The sequence below is a fragment of the Hevea brasiliensis genome, chromosome 8, assembly GCF_030052815.1.
Source record: "Hevea brasiliensis isolate MT/VB/25A 57/8 chromosome 8, ASM3005281v1, whole genome shotgun sequence".
NCBI lineage: Eukaryota > Viridiplantae > Streptophyta > Magnoliopsida > Malpighiales > Euphorbiaceae > Hevea > Hevea brasiliensis.
The window spans coordinates 19,099,631-19,122,883 of record NC_079500.1 but is presented as its reverse complement, the minus strand read 5'-3'; the positions used below and the strand labels follow the sequence as shown (position 1 = coordinate 19,122,883).

The window sequence follows — 23,253 nt, the reverse complement described above, 5'->3', positions numbered from 1 at the left end:
TACTTCTTCTAATTATACAAAAATTTTAGCAATTCATGAAATAATTTGAGAATGTGTCTGGTTGGGATATTATTAATTCAACATATTCAAAGTAATGGTCTACCTACTGAAAAGGAAGTTCTAATCATTTTATATGAAGACAATACTGCATATATAAATTAGTTAAAAGAAGGATATATTAAAGGAGACAGGATAAAATGCATTTCTCCAAAATTCTTCTTCACTCATGATTTTAAGAAGAATGGTGAATTTATATTCAACAAATTCGCTCAAGCGATCATTTTGCTAATATGCTTACCAAAGCACTTCCAACTACAAGTTTCAAAAAAATGGTGAACAAAATTGGGATGCGAAGACTTAAAGATCTTAAGTGATATCTTCATAAGGGGGAGTTAATACGCACTGTACTTTTTTTTCCCTTTAATGTGATTTTTTCCTATTGGTTTTCTCAGTAAAGGTTTTTAATGGGACAATATTCTTCATGTATTTTATAAAATAATAATGTACTCTTTTTTCCATCACTAGAATTTTTTTTCCCACAGTGTTTTTTTCCTAGTAAAGTTTTAATGAGGCATATTCTTTGTGAAATGAACATCCACGGGAGAGTATTATAAGTACATATTTATAATGGATGTCCATTTCTATTTTTGATAAATCCATTTATCTTCTCTATAAATTTATTTAATAGACCATTTAATAATATATCTCTTGAGATGTAATTTGTATGTTATAAATAGGTTTCCTTAACCCTATAATGATAATCATTTTTTTGGATTCATCTTCCGTCCATATAATAAAATTCTCTCTATTCTCTGTCTATATTTTTCTTATCTTTGATTGCTGTTATTTTTATAACAACTATTAATTTGATATTTGTTTTGGGTTGATTTGTAATGAATAGAATTCAATATATATATATATATATACTCACACTTAGAGGCAGAGTTAGGAAATTGAGTCAGTGAGATCAATTTTTTTTATAATTTATTTACAAATAAAAAAATATTATATAGAATAATAAATCATCTATTGAGAGAAAATAATAATAATAATAATAATATATGAAAATTTTCTATATGTAACAACAATAAAGTAAAAATTTTTAAAAAATAATTTCATAACATAATAAATTTTTGCTATAAGTTTAAATTTATCATTGTTATTGACAAGTTTTTATTTTTTGTAAGCATTATATGATCTCTTTATTATCAATTTTTCTATCAGAGACATCTTTTTTAATAATTATTAAATAATTTAATTATTTCCAATTCAATTCAGTAGTAGGTGTATAAAATATATGCACCAGTAAGTATTCATTGTATTGAAAGTAGGTACAAATAGAGATACAAGATAAGTTTGTTACAAAGATAAAATCTATCTATACAATGGTTATCTACAGCTTGTACATGGGTAAGATAAAGAATAACAGTTACAAAAGATAAAGAATAACAGTTACAAGGATTTATCCCTATCACGCCCTGTCAGTTCACGCGAGGTTATGATTGAATTGTAAGCTTAGGATAGAGAAGCTCATGGCGACTTTTGGTCACAGCTTTAGTAAGTAAATCTGCTAGTTGGCCTTTAGATGAAATATGGCGAATGAAAAGCTCCTTTTTGGCTACCATGTCACGAACGAAATGAAATTCGACTTCAATATGTTTTGTCCATGAATGGAAGACTGGATTTACTGATAAGTATGTGGCGCCAATATTATCACACCAAAGGATAGGAGTGGCAGTCGGATAATCAATTTCATGAAGCAAGGATGTCAGCTATTTAATTTCACCGATATTCAGCTTCGGTAGAGGATTTGGCTACCGTAGATTGCTTTTTGGAACTCCAACTGATTAAATTGCATCCCATAAATACAGTATATCCCGAAGTAGACTTGTGATCATTAAGATTACTTGCCCAATCCGAGTCTGAATAGACATGAATATTTAGGTTGGTTGACTTGGTTAGATGCAGCCCATGAGTTTGGGTACCTTTTAAGTAACGTAATATTCTCGTCACAGCTATCCAATGAATGTCCTTTGGATCATGCATGAATTGAGAAACACAATTGACTACGAAGCAAATATCTAGTCTAGTAAGAGAAAGGGCTTTTTACCATATGGGTGCATTGAAAAAAATAAATAATCAAAGAGGGGTGAGTTTTGAGAAAATTCCTAAAAAGAGATGAATATTAGTGGGACGCTAATAAATTAATATTTTGTATTTCATTTATAATTTTTATATTGAAACGTTACTTATAGTAATGTTTTAATATTGGGACAAACGTAGTGAATCTTGAAATGCTAATAAAAATAGTGTTTTATCAAATTTAACTCCACAGACATACTTTTTGAGTAAATATTACTTAGACGTCATTTATAATAGCATCCAAGCTTTTCAAATTTTTTTCATATTATTTTAATTTTTGAGACGTTAATAAAAATGGCGTTTTGTCAAATTTAGCTCCATGGACGCCATTTATAATGACGTCCAAGCTTTGCCAATTTTTTTTATATATTATTTTAATTTTAATTTTAAAAAGCATTTATTTAAATATTATATTATTATTGTTGCTATTATTATTATTTTATAATTTTTTTATTATACAAATTATTCTATTATATATTATTTTATTATTATAATATCCAATTAGTCATAGTTTCAATTCGATTTCGATACAGTTCTAATTCTGATTCTAGTTCATTCTTAGTAAAGAACCAAAGCAGATTCGACATAATTCCTATCAATTTTGTATAATTTTAGATTCGATTCGAAATCCTTAAAAATTATGCATAGCCTTAATTTTTATTACTATCTAAATGTTATTTTTATTCGCACCCATAAAAAAAACAAAATGATATAATAATAATAATAAATAAATTTATAAGATATAATAACAAATATATGTAATAAAAAAAAATTCAAATATTATAATAATAAAATAATATATAATAGAATAATCTATATAATAAAAAAATTTATAAAATAATAATAATAATAATATAATACATAATACATAAAATTTAAATAAATAATTTCTAAAATTAATGTAAAAAAATTCTGCAAAGTTTGGACTGTTTCAATATAAAAATTATAAATTAAATACAAAACGTAAATTTGACTAACGTCCCATTGATATTCACCTCTTTTTGCTAATTTTCTCAAAGCTCACCACTCTTTGATTAATTATTTTTTTTCAATGCGCCCGTACGGTAAAAAGCTCTAAGAGCAAGATATTGCAAGCCACCAAGTATACTTCTATACAGTGTTGGATTAGAGAATGAAGCACCAGAGTGCACACTGAGTTTAGTTTTGGGATAGTAGGAGTAGAGATGCACTTACGTTGATCCATTTGTGCCTTACATAATAAATCACTAACATATTTAGCCTGGGTCAAGAACAAACTGGTGGATGTCCTTGTAGCTTTGATTCCAAGAAAATAATCCAATGGCCCAAACTCCCGAATCATGAAAGATTGTTTGAGAGATTGAATGGTTTGATGAATAAAGGCCGCATTGTTGCTGGTGAATAGGATATCATCTACATAAACTAAGCAATAAATTTTTGAGGCACCATTTTTATAAATGAACAAAGATGAGTCAGAGTTGTTAGTTTTGAAAAGCAGAGCAAGTAAGGCATGCTTGAGCTTGGAGTACCATTAACGCGGTGCCTGTTTGAGTCCATACAAAGATCGCTTGAGTTTACATACATGAGTGCTTCGGTCTGGATCAAGAAAGCCTAGAGGTTGCTCCATATAAACATCATCATGCAAATCACCATGCCAAAAGGCATTGGAAATGTCAATTTGTTGAATGGGCTGATCATAACTGACTGCAAGAGAAAGAAGGATGCGAATTGTGGTTGGTTTAACAATAAGGGAGAAAGTCTCTGCAAAAGTAACTCCCGAACGTTGGTGGAATCCTTTGGCCACTAGACGAGCCTTATAGCGGTCAAGAGAGCCATCCTGTTTTTGCTTTATTCTGTAAACCCAATGACATTCAATTACATTTTGGGCTTGACTCCGAGGCACTAACTCCCACATTCCAATCATAAGAAGTGCTGATATTTCTTCATTCATAGCTTTCCTCCAATTTGCATCCAGGGCCGTTTTAGAATAACATGATGGAATGGGTGGAAGAGCACGAGTGGCGATGAAGAGTTTAGGTTTAAGAGAACCTATTGACCATCGGGTGAGTTCTAGCAGTGAACAATGAAGGCTGTTGAGTAGATAAGGGTATAAGGTTTGAGTGATTAGATGGTGGGCAGCAAAGTAAGTCAATTGGTGATGAGGAAGCTGTGGTTGGATTAGGATGGGGTGGTACTGGAGGAGAAGAAGATTGAAGCGTTGTAGAAATAGACTCACGTGGTGTACTTGAAGGAGGAGACGAATTTGGTGGACATGAAAATGATGGACTGTGAGGTGGATGAGATATGGACGAAATAGGTGGATGGGACATTTGATGTTGTGGCAAGTTGGGAGTAGGACACGGGCCTAGAATGCTAGGAAGATATGATGTGGTGGGGTATGACGTGTTGGCAGTCTGGGTTGCCTGAGATGAGTTGGTGGAGGTGGTAGGATAATAACATTTTGGTCCTTTGAATTGTTCCTGGTGCGAGTATCATTGTTAACTGATAAAGGGAACACCTGTTCAAAAAAGGTAACATGCCGTGAAATATAAGATTTGCCAGTAACATAATCAAGAAAAATAAACCCTTTTATGAAGTTTATTGTATCCAAGAAAAATACATGCTTTGGATCGGGGAGATAATTTATTTGCGGCATATGGACGTAACCAAGGACAGCACAAGCAACCGAATATTTTTAATTCATCATATTGAGGCTTACTTTGAAATAGTAATTCAAAAGGAGAGACAGTAGTATGATGTGAAAAAGGCAGCCTGTTAATTATGCAAACTGCAGGGTCAAAGGCATAAGTCTAGTATTTTATAGGGATAGAAGCATGATGAAAAAGTGCTCTCCCTGTTTCGACAATATGTCGATGTTTTCTCTTGGCACACTCATTTTATTCAAGAATATGAGGATAAGAAACTCACTGAGTAATACCATTTTCAACCAAATATTTAGTAAGAGTCTAGTATTCACCACCCCAATCAGCCTGAAAATATTTTATTGGTAAATCTAAATATTTTTTAACATGTCTGAATTTGTTGAATATGTTAAGGACACCAAATTTATTTTTAATGAAATAAATCCAACAATATTTACTAAAATATTGAAAAAAATGACTTATTATTTAAAATCATTGACAAAAGAAGCAGAGGAGAAGGTCCCCAAACATCAGAATAAACAAGTTCTAAAAGTTTGCAATAACTCTTTAATCAGAAGAATAAAAAGGAAGCTTACGAGCTTTGCTAATTTGACAAGCATGACAAGAAGCAGTGTCAATTTTATTAACTAACAATTTATTTTGACTAAGCACTTGTTGGACAGTTCGAGTGTTGGCATGCCCAAGCCTTGCATGCCAAGTACTAAAGGATGCAACATTTAACAACAGGAGACATGGTTGGCTTGAGAGATTTGATAGAGACCATCTTTACTCGGGCCTAGATGAAGAATCTGCCTTGTGGGGATATCCTTAACAACAAACGTATGAGGGAAAAATTCAATTGAAACATTATTCTGACCAATGAAAGAATGAACAAATAATAAGTTACGGTTATTAAAAGGAGAGCATAGAATATCTTTAACAAAAAAACTGAGCATGAACAGAAGACAAATGAGAAGAACCCGCATGAGTAATTGGAAGGGCATTACCATTGCCAATTATAACTTCTTCAGAGCCTTGATAAGGAGAGGAATGAATGATGTACTCTCGATCAGCAGTAACATGATAATTTACACCAGAATCAATTATCCAGGATTGAGAAGTATTATTTCCTGTTGTGGTAAAATTACTAGTTGGACGACAATGAGTGGTAGAATGAGAAGAGTGTGTCTTGGAGATGGACATTGACGAGCTACGTGCCCTTGCCAATTACAGTTGTGACAAATAAGATGTTTCGAAGAAAACTAGGAATAGTGATAATTATATAGAGAAGAATAGCCACGACCCCTACCACGTCCACCCCGAGTAGAGCAAGAAGAGGAGTTTGAAGATTTCGGATTGTTGAATTTCGTAGCCACCTGTGCAGTTGGAGGAACAGAGATATCAATAGAGAGCTTGTCCATCTGCAGCTGAGCTTCTTCACTCAGAAGTAGAGCAAATAAATCATCATAGCTTATAGGTGAATTATGAGCTTCCAAAGCTCGAACAAAAGGTCGATAATCAGTACCAAGACCTTCCAAGATATCATTCACAAGAGCATCTTCACTGATAGGTGATTGTAAAGCAGAGAGCTGATCAAAAATGGATTTTGCACGCTTCATATACACTTCAATGGAGTCGGCGCCTTTGGATAGATGCTTAAGTTGTTTGCGAAGCTGCTGAATTTGCATCGTTGTGCCAGAGGAAAAAATGGTCTCTAATTTAATCCATGCTTCTTTAGCAGTTTTCAAACCCACAATTTATGGGAGCAAATTTTCAGAAATGGAACAAAAAAGCCATGATAAAACTAATTGATTCAGGATTTGGTGTCCCATTGGCTGAAGTTAAAGCAGGTGGTGAGGATGTAGAGGAGATGTGACTAGCAAGATTATAACTATATAATAATGGCATGAATTGAGCATGCCAGAGAAGGGAGTTATTGGAAGAAAGTTTGATGGTGAGAAAGTGAGATGCATTGGGTAGAGATAAAGAATTTTGATCAGAGGAAGAAGACGAGTTTTGCACTACAATGTCATGATGCTATTAAACTAATATAGCTCTGACACCATGTAAAAAATATGTGCACCAGTAAGTATTCATTGTATTGAAAGTAGGTATAAATAGAGATACAAGATAAGTTTGTTACAAAGATAAAATCTATCTATACAATAGTTATCTACAGTTGGTACATGGATAAGATAAAGAATAACAGTTACAAGGATTTATTTCTATCAGTAGGCTCTTTATAATTTTCATTGCAAGAAATACTATTTCAATACTTGCAGTTACAAATAGGTAATATTAATGCTAATTCAACAAGCAAGTAAACTAATAGATATATATAAGATTTTTTGTCTTGATTTTTTGCTTTATTTAAAACATATTATTCATATTCAAAACAATTATATTGCATTTCTTATCAAAAATTTAAAAAAAAAATCAATGAATATAAAATGAAAAAAAAAATAAAAAAAATAGAGATAAAATGGGAAAATGACTTTAACAATCTATTCATAATGAAAAATCATATATATGTTTCACACACAACCGATCTGGTTTCAACTTGTCTTGGTAGATTTCTGGGACCACAGGCATACCCATTTTCAAGGGTTGAGATTCATTGTAAGGGATGGAAATAATAAGAAGAAGAAAAATGAAGAAGAAAAGAGATAAGTTTTTTTTTTTTTTTTTTTAATGATGGATGACTGTGATGATATGTAATGTACGTTTGCAATAAGTTTAAACTTATTTTTCAAAAAATTAAGTAATTTGAAATATTATTGAAAAATATAATTTTAAAAAATTATTTTGTTATTAAATTTAATTTTAAATTATTTTTTAATATTTTTAATTAATATATTTAAAAATATTTCTCTTAACGAGAGTTCATCGTAATGCCAAACATGCCGTAATAAGTAGTGACCATTGGGATAGATAGAAAGCCCACAGAATTGGAATTATATTTTAATATTAAAAACTTTTTATATATATGCCAATAATATATGGGGATAAGATATCTAACAGTAAATTTTAATAACTGTTTCTGAACTTATATAGTTATAATATTATAATATTTTAACTTTAAAATGTAACATAAAATCTACTCAATTTTTAAATTTTACATATTCAGTGTGTTACTTAGTCAGTATTTTTCTTTCTTTTCTTATGCAAAGTATAAAATTATTCTCTCTAAATATAAAAAAAAATATTTTTTCTACAGAGAGTAGAAGGATTCAATTAAGTATTTTCTCTACAGAGAGTAGAATGATTCAGTTTACACATAGCTTGAGAGAGTAAAGAGAAATGATATATAAACATTACGCTAAAACTGGTTAGGTCAATATTTAATTGAAAAATCGGTAATTGGAGGTTATATGGATTTTACTGTGTAAATTTTAAAAGTTGATGAGATTTTATATTACATTTTAAAATTGAAGGACAGTAGTGTTACAACTATATAAGTTTAAGGACGATTGTTAAAATTTACCCATGATGTCATATTACCCACAATCAATGTTATTAAACCCATCCGGGGGTTAACTCGGCGAAGAAATTTAGTGGATAGATTAATGATTTAATCAGTGGATTAATGGTTCAATTAATGAGTTATTAAAAATTAATTAAATATATAAAAATTAATTAAATATAACATCTAAAATATAAAATAAAAAATAATTAATTAATTAAATTTTTTATTATTTAAAATAAAACCTTAACATTCATTAAATTATATTTAATAAATTTTAATGATATTTTTAAATTTTATATAAAAATATTAAGTAATATAATGTGTAATTCCCATTTTAATATTCATAAAATATTAAGCATATCTTAAAAATAAATATATTAAAATAAAAAATAACTACCAAATTAACTCAATTAATTTTTATTTTAAAGATTTTTTATAAGATTTTAAATTTAATTCTCTATACTTATACTAAAAAAAAAAGATTTTATTGTATAATTGAACCGACTGAATCAATCGGGTTACACTAGTTTACCGGTTTAATTGTCGGATCAATCAGATCATACTTAATAACTTTACTATCTAATTTAACTACAAACTCAAACCGATTTGAAAGTTGATTCACCAATTTAATCGGCTTCTTCGGTTTGAATTTAATAACTACGCCCCCTAAATAATAGTAGCTGGTAGTGTCATGTCATCTGCATTAGAATGGTCAGGATATAATAGAAAAAGAACAACCCAACAGCTAATTATTAGAGCTTGGTATGTATGTTTTCTTAAAATGATAAAAAAAAAAAAAAAAAGCTATTTGAATATCAATAATTTCATCTAACATATTTAATTAATATCAAATCAATATATTAAATATAGATTATTAGCAATCGATTAAGTTAACCCAATGATAATAAGTGGTAGAACTTGACTTAATCGGTGGCTCACCAAAAATATATTATAATTTTTTTTGTAATAGTATAATATAAATTTTTTAAAACAATAATTATTCTAATACGTAATATTTAAAAAAAATATATTGAAATTCATAAAACAAATTTTAATTAAAATATTTTATTATAAATAAAAAAAAATCATTAAAAATTATCTTTACTTTCACATCCTACATAGAAAATTAATGATTTCATTGCAATAATATTAAATTAAACATATCTAATTAAAAAATATTTATTTTCTTAAATTAAAATTATTTGTATAATTTTAATTTTAGTGATTTTGACCTATTTATTCAATTGATTAGAATAAGATTTTGGGATTTTAACGATTTTAATTCATTTTATTAATAAACTTAATTAATTTTATTCTATAATTTGGACATTTAAAAATCTTATTTCTTTTTCATGTGCTTAATAATTTTTCAAAATTATTATTTTACTACAATAAGTCTCTACTTGCTTTATTTGAGAAATATTTAGGAAATTTTATTTTTATAATTTTGAAATAGTGTAATTCTTACATACATTAAAGATGAAGAATTTAATGGATTCAAATAAAAATATAGAGATATAGCAGATTTTTCAATTAAAATTGAAGATTTAAATTATTATTATTAACATCCCAAAAAATAAGTTTATTTATACTTTCACATGATCTATATTATATATAAATATGGGAAGGGGAACATTACCTGTGCCAAAAATATAATTTGTCCTTAAAATTAATTATAATTATATTTTTATCATTTAAATTAATTTCAATATTTGTATAATTTTAAAATTCTTAATTTTAGAGGTCATATAAATTTAAAATTTTTAGTCCTACTTTTTAAATATAAAATTTTATAAGAAGTAACTAATTAAAATAAGAAGTTAATAAGTGAAAAATAAAAAATATAATTAACCTAAAATCTTATATTACATATAAATATATGAAGGGAGGGGGAACATTAGTTTTGCTCAAATTACCCTTCATTTTTAAAATTAATTATAATTATATCTTATTATTTAGATTAATTTTAAAATGTATATAAATCAAAAATTCTTTATTTCAGAGTTCATATAAATTTAAAATTTTTAATCCTCCTTTTATTTAACTTCAATAAAATATAAATTTTTGTACGAAAAATTTAACTATAATAAAAAATTAATAAATAAAAAATATTAAATATTACTAATCTATCTATTATTTACAAACACATAAAATGCATATTATAGATAATTACATGCTAGCTAATTTATATAACTTTGTCGCTTATACTATTTAGCACTAATAATTTTCATAATTAATATCTTTCACACATTATCGTCACTAATCTTTTAGCGATAGAAAATTTATCAATAAATTCTTTGTTATGTTAATTCTATAATATTCTATATTATCACTAATAACTTTTAGCGACAAAATATTTATTATAAAATACCTAATAATTTCATTTTTTAATATTACTATAATTAATATAAATTAAAAATTTAATATTATTTTAATAATAATAATTTTACTTATACTAAAAAATTATTATAATTCTTAATATAGTAATTCTATAATTATAATCCTATAAGCATTATTAATTCATTAAAATTATTAATTATTTTAATAAGATTAATATATATATATATATATATATATATAATTAAATAAAATTTTAGTGTTAACTACATATTAAAATTAAGAATTTTAATTTTTAATCAAATTTAAGTAGATTAACTACATTATTAGTCATAATTTATAGCATTTTTTCAATTATTTATATTATTAAAAATATAGTTTTAATCAAACTTAAAATTTATTTTTATATAAAGACGAATTTTACTTATTTCATTTCTATTAAAAATAAAAATAAATAATTTTATATTCTCAAATTATTGTTCAATATAATAAATTAAAAATAATTTTCATTGAAATTTTAACAAAATTGTTATAATTGCATCAATTTAGACTAATTTAGGTAAAAAGAATAAAATTAACAATAATTTTACAATTTTAATAAAATCAAATAAAATTAAAAAAAAATTAAAAAAACTGCTGAGAATTTTTTTATTAATTAGTCCTATTTTCAAATTAATTTTATTCTTTACATCAATAAAATATTACAATTTATAAACATATTAAAATTTTTTAAAAAATACTATTCATAAAAATTATTTAGACTTTATTTAAATAATTAATTGTTTAAAATAAAAATAAATTTTAATTTATCATTAAAATATATTAAAAAATCATAATATCAAATTTAAATACTTATTCATTTCAAATTTTTATCTATTTATATGTTTTACATTATTATTTAATAGCTAAAATGATTAAAAAAAATCAAAACATTTATAAATTTTTTAATTTTAGTCAAACTTTTTAATTTTGTTAATTTAATCTTAAACTTTGGTATTAGTTTAAATTTTAACAATCAGTCTAACTGGATTACTTAACTGACAAAAATGTCACGATCCAACCTATGGGCCGGACCGGCACTAGGACCTGGGCCAGCCTAAAGCCCTCGAGGCCCGTAGTAAACCTAACTATTCTTCGACCAAACTCTAAGGCCCCTTTGGGCCCAATTTCAAGAATTCAACCGGACAGAATTCGGTCATAAAATAGACCTTTTAACGGGGAGTTTTTGACTCACCCAACCTGTAAACACAATATATAATCAATTAGGGAGCTCAGCTCACCCTCCACATACTCATAATAACATAAAGTCAAATGGGAGCTCAGCTCCCTCATCCAGTCCAACATACATGCATATAATAAGTTTACAGGTACAACATGGCAAATTATATTATAGACACAAATCAAATAAATATTTCTAATACATGCGAAAATTCTAGGAGTTAACAGAATTACACAAACATAAATAAATGACCTGCGAAGAAGAAAAGCAGGTTAACCACAATAATAATCCTCCTGTAGCCTGGAAAAATAATGAACAGGAGTGAGTGTTCAACTCAGAGAGTAAAATATTAATTTTAACCATAATCCCTATAGCTATCTAAAGCTAATGCACCCTGTAGAGTGAGATGCAATGTTCACATCAAAAAGGTAATTTGGAGCACTCACACACCCGATAATGTCAAACAATACATATATGGGAGTTGATCTCCTATATAGCCCTCTTAATCCAACCTGTGCCAGTGAAGAACTCAAGTCGGACTTTCGCTTAATAAACCAAATCGGGGTCCCAGCGAAGAACTCAAACCGTGTCTAGCCCGAAGGACCCGGTCCCAGCGAAGATCTCAAGCCGTGTCTACCCGTTCTGTACATAGCCAACACCACATCACACGCACGCCAACTCACGCACACTGCTTCAAATTACCACAACAATATCCATGGCACTTTAAGAGTTGTGAATGCAACATAAAACGTGCCTAGAGTTTAACTACATAAATATATACATATAAGTGATGCATGGGCATGCTTGAACATATAATAATATCGAAATTACAATTAAAATTAATATTTTACTCACAGTCTCAACCGAAGTCACTGTGGTGGCTGGGCGAAGGGGGAAGGCTGTCCCGGCTCACCTAACAATTTTATTATAATTATTTAATACAATTGACTCAATACAAACCAAGAAAAGACCAAATATATTCTAAGTCATGTTGAAAATCCGGCAGAGTCTCCCCTATACCTAGGACCTATCCAACTTGCAAAAAGGCTTAAAACACACTTCTATATCCACAAACCATATATCCACAACTCAATCACATCACACAGCCCCTCCTGGGCCCATCCAAACAGTCATCAATCACAATATGTAAAATTACAGTTTAGTCCTTATAATTGACCCTTTTTGCAAAAACTACCCAAATAAGCTCTAAAAATTCTAAAACTTTGCCCCGTGATCCTTAGCAATATTACTAAGCTATTGCAAAAAGAATCATAATTTTCTGAGCTACCACAAATATTTTATGGATTTTTAATCCAATTCAAGCACTAGAAAATTGCGAAAAAGCAAGGTTTGGGTTTACCTATATCGATTCCGACTCCGAGGACGCGCTCGGGATGTCTGAAAACGGTGGGGTAGTCAAAATCTTGATCAAATTCCAAGACTTTTTCGATAGCCGGTCTGTCTGGCAGGAATTTCACAGACCCGGGCAACCGTCGAATTTCTGCAAATTGAAGGTACCTACACGAAGCTCACAACACGGGGGTTAGTATAAAATTTTTACGAAATTTTCTAAGCTCATTTAATGCTCGGAAAAATACTACGAAGTTTCATGGGACCCACCGAAAAACTGTGTCGAAAAATTTTGAAATTTATATTGCCGCGAAGCTCTCGACGAGTGGAGCACTCTGGTACTCTCGGTTTTTTCGTGGGATTCACGGTTTACGAGAAATCTACCCCAAAAGTCGAAATGGGTTAAAACTTTCCGGATAAAAATTGGGCAAACCACTCAATAGATTTTGGTGTTCTTGGTGTCTATGGAAAGCTTTCGAGGTGTAGATGGTGTTTGACATATGACCCGGCCCAATTGGTGGCCGGATCGGCCGGATTTCGGCCGGGAAATCGAAACGGCGCACTGCGCATTGCGCCTCTTCGCGTGTCGTTTTCGGCCTCCTGGAAGGCCGGCCGGTGGTGGGGGAAGGCTGGGGCGACGCGTCGGCGAGGTGGGGAGGCTGGGGAGGCGGCGGCGCGGCATGAGGAGGAGAGAAAAAACGGGAGAGAGAGGAAGTGAGGTCGGGACGCGCGGGGAAGGGAAGAAGAAGAAAAGAAAACGTGGGGAAGGGAAGAAGAAGAAGAAGATTCGATTGGTCCGATTCGATTAGGTTTGATTCGGTCAGTCAGATTCAGGATACAAAATTTTGAATTTTTACTCTGCCTTGGGACAGAAAACGAGACCCAAAAAATTCAAAAAAATTCTAGAAAACTCAAAAAAATTCGTAGACTCGAAATATATTTTTAGTTTTGCCACGTGGTCTTTAAATTAATTTTTAAAAATCATCAAAATTTTATATTTTCGAGAAATCAAACCCGATTTCTAAAATCCAAAAAAAATTTCAAATAATTTCCTAAAATTTAAATAAAATAAAATATTAATATTACTCACAAAATAATAAATTTAAAAATTTGGGGTGTTACAAAATAATTTAAATATTTACATATATTATTAATATTAGTCAATCTTTTATTTTTATATCAATTCTAGCAATTGTTCTTAAATTGATAAAAAATATTATTTTAATTAATTTATCTATCGTTTTAAAAATTATAATTATATTTATTTTGATTTTATTATTTGTTCATATTTTATTTTTAAATATTTTATTTTTCTTTTTTTAGCCTTAAATTGAATGAAAAATATGTGAATTAAAAATATAAGTAGAAAGAAAGAGAGAAAAAAAAATTCAAATAATAATATTAGTTATATTATTCATTTATTATTTTTTTAATAAACATCAAGTTTGTTAAAATTAATAAACATTCTAAGATTATTGAATATATTAATAAAAACTAAAAGGAGTGGCTAAAATTGATAACAAATGAAAAATTTTAAATTATTTTAATCAATGGATGAGTTAGTTATTTTTAATTAAATTTATTATTAAAATTAGAAACATTTGGATCGGTTAATGATTAAGTTGATACAATTAAATGTTTTTACTAAAATTGATAATTGGCATAAATATTTTAATTTTTTTCTTATTTTTTAACCTTATTTAATTATATAAATATATAAATATTTAGAGTTATATTAAAAAATAAAATTAATATATGATATATAATTATAACAATATATTTTTAAATTATATAATTTAACATCAATATATTTACTATATATACTTTTTTTTAAAAACTTTAATTTTTAATTTACATTATATATAGAGTTATATATATAGATATATTTAAATTAATAAATAATAAAAATCTATTCAATACATTATATAGAGTTATATCGAACGAAGTGTCGTCCAAAATTAAAGCCATGAGGAACGTGGACGGCGAATGGTCTTCACCGTTTCCGGCACATTTTTAACTCTTTTACCTCTTAACGTCGTCATTTAACAATTCCTAATCCCGCGCGACGCCGTGCAGGCCAGCAAAACGTGGAAAAAATCTACACTTCACGTGTCTTTTTCGTCCGTTGATAAACCAAGCCTCCTCCGGTGCTTCACCATTGCTAGCTCGCTTTCCTCTCTCCTATTTAAAATGCTACTTATTCCACCGCCTTCCCCGAATCGCTTTCCTTCAATTCATACTACTTTTCCAATCCTCCTCCTCCGCCACCACCTTGTCTCCCCACCGCCACTCTTAGCCACCACATTCACACCGCACTAACCGCTCCCACTAATTTTGAGAATTCGTCTTTCTCTTATTCGAAACGACTTGATAGTGATCAAAGTGACATCGACGATATTCTCCCCTCCAGAGCCGCCGCTAAGACTTCACTCCACTTCCTAACTTCTTATCCAACCGAATATCGTCTTCTGCAAGCGCCGCTGATTCGGACTCCGCCTCACCGACTTCACTAGATGCAACAGAGTTCCAGCTCGCTAAGTCGTACAGGGCAGTACCTGGTTCACTCTGGCTCTCTCTCCTTAAATCTCTTTGTTCTTCTTCCTCTTCCATCGACTTAGCGCACTCTGTTGTTTCATGGCTCCAGAAATCTCTGTTTCTCCTATGAGCTGCTCTATTCGATTCTCATTCACGCGCTTGGCCGCTCGGATAAGTTGTCCGAGGCGTTTTGGCTCTCTCAGAGGCAGACATTGTCTCCTTTAACCCACAATGCATTAATCAATGCCTGTGCCCGCAGCAACGATCTTGAAAAGGCACTCACTTTGATTTCTAGAATGCGCCAGGATGGTTACCCGCTGGATTTCGTCAATTTAGCTTGATAATTCAGTCTCTTAGGCGATCTGACAGAATCGATTTAATGATTCTGCAAAAGCTTTATAATGAAATCCAGTGTGATAAGCTTGAGCTTGACGTTCAGCTCTCCAATGATGTAATTATAGGCTTTGCAAAGGCTGGTGATCTTAGCCGGGCAATGGAATTTCTAGGCATGGTTCAAGGCAGTGGATTGAGCCCCAGAACGGCGACTCTTGTGGCAGTTATATCGGCCTTGGAGAATCGGGTAGGGCTGTGGAAGCTGAGGCCATTTTTGAAGAAATGAATGACAACGGATTGAAACCCAGGACTAGAGCTTATAATGCACTTCTTAAAGGGTATGTGAAAGCTGGTTCACTGAAAGATGCGGAATTTATTGTTTCGGAGACGGAGAGGAGTGGGATTTCACCAGATGAACACACTTATAGTCTGCTAATCGATGCTTATGGCAATGCAGGAAGATGGGAAAGGGCGAGAATTGTGTTGAAGGAAATGGAAGCGAGCAATGTGATGCTTAATTCATATGTTTTCAGTAGAATTTTAGCTAATTATCCGGATAAAGGAGAGTGGCAGAAATCCTTTCAGGTTTTAAGGGAAATGAAAAACAGTGGGGTGCGCCCTGATAGGCATTTTTACAATGTCATGATTGATACTTTTGGCAATTTTGATTGCCTTGATCATGCAATGGCTACCTTTGATAGGATGATGTCCGAGGGGATACATCCTGACACAGTTACATGGAATACACTTATAGGCTGTCATTGCAAGGCAGGGCGACATGATAGAGCCCATGAGTTGTTTGAGTAAATTATTGAAAAAAGTTACTGACCACGTACTACAACATTTAACATTATGATTAATTCATTCGGGAAGCAGCAGAGATAGGACGATGTGAAAAAAATTGATGGAGAATATGCGGAGTTAGGGTTTTTTGCATAATATTGTCACATATACCACACTTGCTGTGAAAAAGGGAAGAAAAATTAAACAGGGCCAATAAGTTCCTTAAGAGCATTATTTTTTTGAAGTATATGTACAAAACAATGTATCATCACTTGCATTCACATGTCTTGATAAGTTGGTTTTTTTGTTTTGTTTCTCATCTTGATTTACCACTTTTTTATGAACAAGGATTTGATGACACAGATGATTGGGAACAGAGATGGCAGTCGCAGCTTACAGAGCTAATAAGGATGAGCAATTACAGAGATATGGGGAGCACAAGCTGGGGAGCTAATATGCGGAGGCAAAGAAGTTGCTGCCCTTAACGAGTGATCATGAAGCAGAATTTAAGATTCTACCTTTGTTAATATAACACCGACAGAAAAAAATCCTTTCCCTAAATTTAAGTGGTCGCTGGATGACCCTACCTAGACTTTCTTGTGTGCTTGATCGCTCTTTTCATTAGCGTATGTACTTACTTTTCTGGTCTATTTTTGCCTTATTGGGTAGACGAGAGGAAATTCTTATATATATCAGGATGTCTGGGCCCAAGATAATGGTCGAAAAGCAAATAATAGGTTATGCAGTCCCTTATGCAATTTTTGGCAGGTTTCTAGGCCCTCTGTGTGAAGCTGCATAAGCAGGGTGCGAGACTGCATAAGTTATGCAGTTTTCTGTGAAGTTGCATAAGCAGGGCATGAATCTGCATAAGTTATGCGGTAACTTATTCAGATTTCGGCAGGTTTGGAAATTTGCTTCTTCTCCCTGTGCAGAACTGCACAACTTATGCGGCAAGTTATGCGCAATTTGGCCAATGCATACTTCAACTTTAAAACTTATTTTTGACATCTTTGGCTGTAGAAATCACTCCTCATTGGCAAAATTTCTTTTTTAGTCCCTCAAAAATACCATTTTTCCTACAAAACAAAGTAAAATTATAAATTAATCCAAAAATTGATAATCATGAAAAAATATCTAAATAACTAATAAAATTGGCTAAAAGTGACTAAAAATTAAATAAAATGGCCATAAAATTAGACCTAAATGACTATGTAAAATGCATGTATCAATATTTTAAACTTCTCTCTGAGCTCTGTAATTTTTGGTATATCCCTATAGGCCTCAAAATGACTACATAATTGGTTCACTGCCTGGAATATATCATGAAACATCATTATTAAACAAAATGAATAGCATAATTATAACATAGTTCCACAAACATCTTCATTGAGAAAAAAATTAAAACAGAATCTAATAAAAGAACCTATATTTTAGGAAGATATTAATATTTGCTTCAGTTCTTTGGATAATTTATCATTAACAAAGAAGAAAGCACTCTACCTTTGAAGTAGAAAATGAAAACAAGATAAAAACACTAATGATATAAATATAATGGAATTTTCAATGGGTAAGGACTGCAATGCCATTTAAGTCCTAAAGTAGGATTTTGAATAAATCCGAGTCCATATGCTTTGTAACACCCCTATGTTTGGTAGTGCATTCTGCTGTTCCGGTGACCAGTGTGGCCCGGACAACTAGGATGGCTAGAGCTACACTTCGATATGAGTGAGGAGACATAAAATAATGAAATACAAGAAAAGGAAATACAAGAAAAACAAAGGAAAAATAATAGCAAAGAAATGTAACCAAGTTAAGCGAGCCGGGAAACCTAGCGATGGGTGACCGCACCGGGAAGTCACGGCGTGTACCGTTGACTAGCCCTGGACTGCGGGGAACCCTGGAAAACATTTTTAGGACTTAAATAGAACCTTATTGAAGAATAAATATCATTAGAAAGATCAAAGAAAATTTAAATAATTAGTACAAAGAAAAGTGAGAAATCGAAAAACAGACAAAACCCAGTATTACCGAAAAATCGGGAATGCAACCCGAACAGGGGCATTATGGTCATTTGACATCCCGAAGTGTCTTTTGACCTAAATGTCCATTAAAAATAAATAATATTACACTTAGAAAATGAAATGAAAAATTAAAAGAGGGGTATCTAATACAAATAGCCAAAAGTGAGGTGAAAAATGTGTAAATAACACATTTAAACTTATTTTATGATATAATTTAAATGAGTGGACCACTAAGGGAATAAAATAAAACAAAGAGGGGCAGCTATACTTCCACTAAACCAACAGAAACTTCATCTTCCTCATTTGGATTCAAAGTTGCCGAATTGAAGAAAATGGAAACCACCATGGCCATTTTTCATGCAAGCTCTCTTAACTCTCCATTTTCAACTCCAATCTCTTAGGTTCCTTCATGAAACTTTGTCTACTCATCACAAGGAAGAGTTTGATACTAAATTTGAGAAGTTTAAGCAAGGTTTAACAAGCTCCAAGCATAAGGTAAGTTCATAATTTTGAAGATAGCTTTGTTAAGTTTTGTGTGCATGTTATGGGTGTTGGTTTTGTGAAGGAAAATTTTGAGTTTGAAGAGTTATTGTTGTTTTCATTTTGGACAGCCATGGAGTCACGTTTTTTATGAGATATTTGTGCATATAATTGATGAGAAATGGTGTTGATCATGATGATTTAATAACCTAGTGAATTACTTCATGTTTATATGGTGATTTTGGCACTTGGATGAAAATTGATGAATTGTAGGGCAATGTGGTGTTGAAGAAGGTTTTCGGCAGCTTGGGAACCCTTGAATAATTGTATGTATTGATGGAAGTGTTGGCAGAATGTTGACATAGAAGAATTGATGAATGTATATGTAAATTAGTAGTGGAGATTATATGTAATGATTAGGTGTATTTATGTACATATATTGCTAAATTTGGACTTTGTGGTTTAGGGTTGTATTTGATGTATTGAGAATGTTTGTATTCTGTCCAAATTGACCATAGTAAGAAGTGATAAATGAATATGGAATGGTATAAAATCAGAATTAGGTATGGGGATTTAAAGTAGAGCAAGTTAAATGTGTGTTTGAATTGGGGTTTGAAAGACATATAGAGGGCAGTGTGCAAATAGACCTATAACTTTAAATGTGTAACCTCAATTGGTATGAGACCAATTGGAGGTGAAACTAGGCACAAAATGTGCCAACTTTCATTGAGAAAACATACCAAAATTCTGCTTGCAAGGTGACCTAAGAAAATGACCAATTCGGATTAGGTGCAATTAGGACCTGAAAAATGACCAATTGGGCAGCAGTGAGTGTTTAGGCCATAACTCACTCAAAACAGGTCCAATTGACCTGAAATTTTAACCATGAATAGTTAAGACCCATACCTACAAGTCTTATGAAGACACCAAAGCCCAGAAATGACCATAAGCAAGTCAAACAACTTGCACAAGTTCGGGTCCAAAAACTGGCCGAACCAAAGTTGACCAAATTGACCTAAAATTGACCTAAATTGGTACCATTTGACCAGCAATAGTATAATGACCATAACTTGGTCTACTTAACTCGGATTGACCTGAAATTTTGCCCCGCGTGCAATAAGACCTAGATCTACAAGTTTGTAGTTTTGACTGAAACCCGAAAACCGAGGGAACTAGGCCGTCCGGCTAGGTCAAACCAGTATCCCGGAATCCAGCAAGTTGCATTAAAATGCACTAAACAAGGAAACGAGTCTGGCAAAACGTACCAAACCTAAAACCCTATCGAGTGTGACATATTAATGGCACTAAAACCTAATTTACCTAAAACGCATCGAGGGTCAGTATATTAGGTGATTAAGCAGATAATCGCTTTCAGTGAATTACTTATCGAACATTATCGTCAGAAACAATATAATTTAGCACTGAAACACTTCAAATTGTGTTTCTCAGTTAACAAGGACTCAGCAAAAGGGAAAGAAATACTGAGTCAGGACCAGGAGACAAATATCAGAGGTTTGTGCACAACAACTATTTCTTTTGAATTATTTTCAATTGAAATAAATATTGACTATTTGTATATTATTGTTTTAAATTGTGGAAATGTATTTGAATGAATATTTATTGCTTGAAAAGCATTGTAAATGATTTGAAACTGTGAGAAATTGTTTGAATGACATTGATGGATACTTATTGATTGAAAAGCACTGTAAGTGGTTTTTGTGGAAATTGAAGTGAATTACGAATTGTGTTGCCATTTTGTGAATGAAATTATAACTTTGGAAATTTATTGGATTCTTACGGATCATTTGAATAAAATGTTTGGAATTGTTTTGACTCACAATTGGCATGACACTGATACTATGTTCCTCCTCCATTAATGGGGTGAGTGTGATTATTCCTCCCTCTTTGACTTATCAGTCTGGGGTGAGTATGATTATGTTCCTCCCTCTTGACTTCCCAGTCTGAGGTGAGTGTGGATGAGTACTCATTATTCAGCTAGCTTCCTCCCTCATTGATTTTGATTATTGGGGTGAGTATGTCTTGTCGTGGTGTACAACACGGCATGTACGAAAAAAATTGTGTCATGGCTTAAATTGTGATATTGATTGGCAACACTGTATTCTGCAGTTATTTGATCGAATTGTGATATTGATTGGCAACACGGTATTCTTCAGTTATTTGATCGAATTGTGTTATTGATTTGCAAAACGATATTATTCAGTTATTTGATCGAATTGTGTTATTGATTTGCAAAACGATATTATTCAGTTATTTGATCGAATTGTGTTATTGATTTGCAAAACGATATTATTCAGTTATTTGATCGAATTGTGTTATTGATTTACAAAACAATATTATTCGATTATTTGATCGAATTGTGTTATTGATTTGCAAAAGCGATATTATTGATTATTTGATCGAATTGTGTTATTGATTTACAAAACAATATTATTCAGTTATTTGATCAAATTGTGATATTGATCGGCAACACTGTGTTATTCAGTAATTTGATCAAATTGTGTATGAATTGGCAATACGGTATTCTTAAACTATTTGACTAAATTGTGTTATTATGAATTTTGATAATTTGTGAATTGGAGTTTAAATTCCTTATGACATTCATTGTCTTGAATTTAACTATGGTTTTACGTATCCACTATTTATATGGTTTATGAATTGTGATTTAAAGTTGTATTTGGTTAATGTTGTGCACTGCGAGACATTGTCTCAATGATAGCTTTATTCTTTGTCGCAGTAGAGAGAGAGGCGATGACTAAATTTGCATATACATCCAAATGAGGATTACAGTATAATGAGTATACCAATATTTTGCATTTTGTCTTGTAATGTATGACCTTTGTATGTATATTTTGTTTTTGGTTTTGAGCAGTTGTAAATTCAAATTGTACCTTGAAGTTGTAAATTAATTATGAGTTATTTGACTTGTGAAAATTGTATTATATTTCCTTATCTCAGACTTTGAAAAATTTCTATGGAATTGAGTTGATAAATTGTTGTGTTGAGAAATGTATTGGAGTTGAGATTTGGAAAATTATTGAAGTGTCTTTTCTGAGTTTTACAAGAACTTTTTTGTCCAAAATACAGATGGCACTCTGCCAAAATTTTACAGAAATTCCAAATAAACCAAATGAGTTAGTTGTTTCACTTCAGTTCACCAAAGTCTTTAACACCTGTAAATAGTGCTCACCACTGTAAAAGAAGTAAGAAAAGTTTTTAAAATCCCTTGTAGTGTACTTAATGGGTTATCAGTAGACGGAGTTGGTAATTCATTAGGTATACTACGGGATCATGTTATGCCTTACAGAGGGGTAGGGTGTGACATGCTTAGTTCATTCTCCTTGATATAGTCATCAACTGCTTACAGCTTTCCAAACTTCAACCTCAACTTTACCCATCAGTAGTAATTTCATTCACTGAAACTCATTCATAAATAATAATTCCTCCAGCTTATAGTTCAGAAGGATTGCAAGCCCTGACATCTAACTCGTTTTAACTCTTGTCACTACTATGATTGTCCTTTCATACTTAATATTAGGTACACACTTACCATCATTTCCCTTTAAGGAGAATGTATACGGGCTAAAGCCTATAAATTTTTTAAATACTGGGTCACCTCAACTCAATTTCCCTTGCTTAGGTAGTCTTCTAGAGCCAAAAGCACGAGTTAAACTTGAAGAGGAAGAGAAATCTCCTCCTATAGTTAACAACACGCTGTTGTCTGTAGAATAATGTTCAACCCATGTCTCTTGGTCTTCTTCTTGAAATTTCATCATCTCTTTCTATAAAATATCAATTGCGACAATCCTTTTTGTTGTACTATCGATTGCTCGACATATCATCTTAAGATTTATTATCTCTACTTCTACTCCATTTTTACCTTTTATGTCTACTTTGGCTCTTTTGCATTCCTATATCTTATTGTATTGTAGAAGGTACCTCTCACTA

At 31.2% G+C, this 23,253-nt stretch overlaps 1 pseudogene; it reads left to right on the top strand.

The window, feature by feature from the left end:
• Window positions 1-6,558: 6,558 nt before the first annotated feature.
• LOC110634124 (pentatricopeptide repeat-containing protein At5g42310, chloroplastic-like) lies at window positions 6,559-17,003 on the top strand (annotated as a pseudogene).
• Window positions 17,004-23,253: the final 6,250 nt, after the last annotated feature.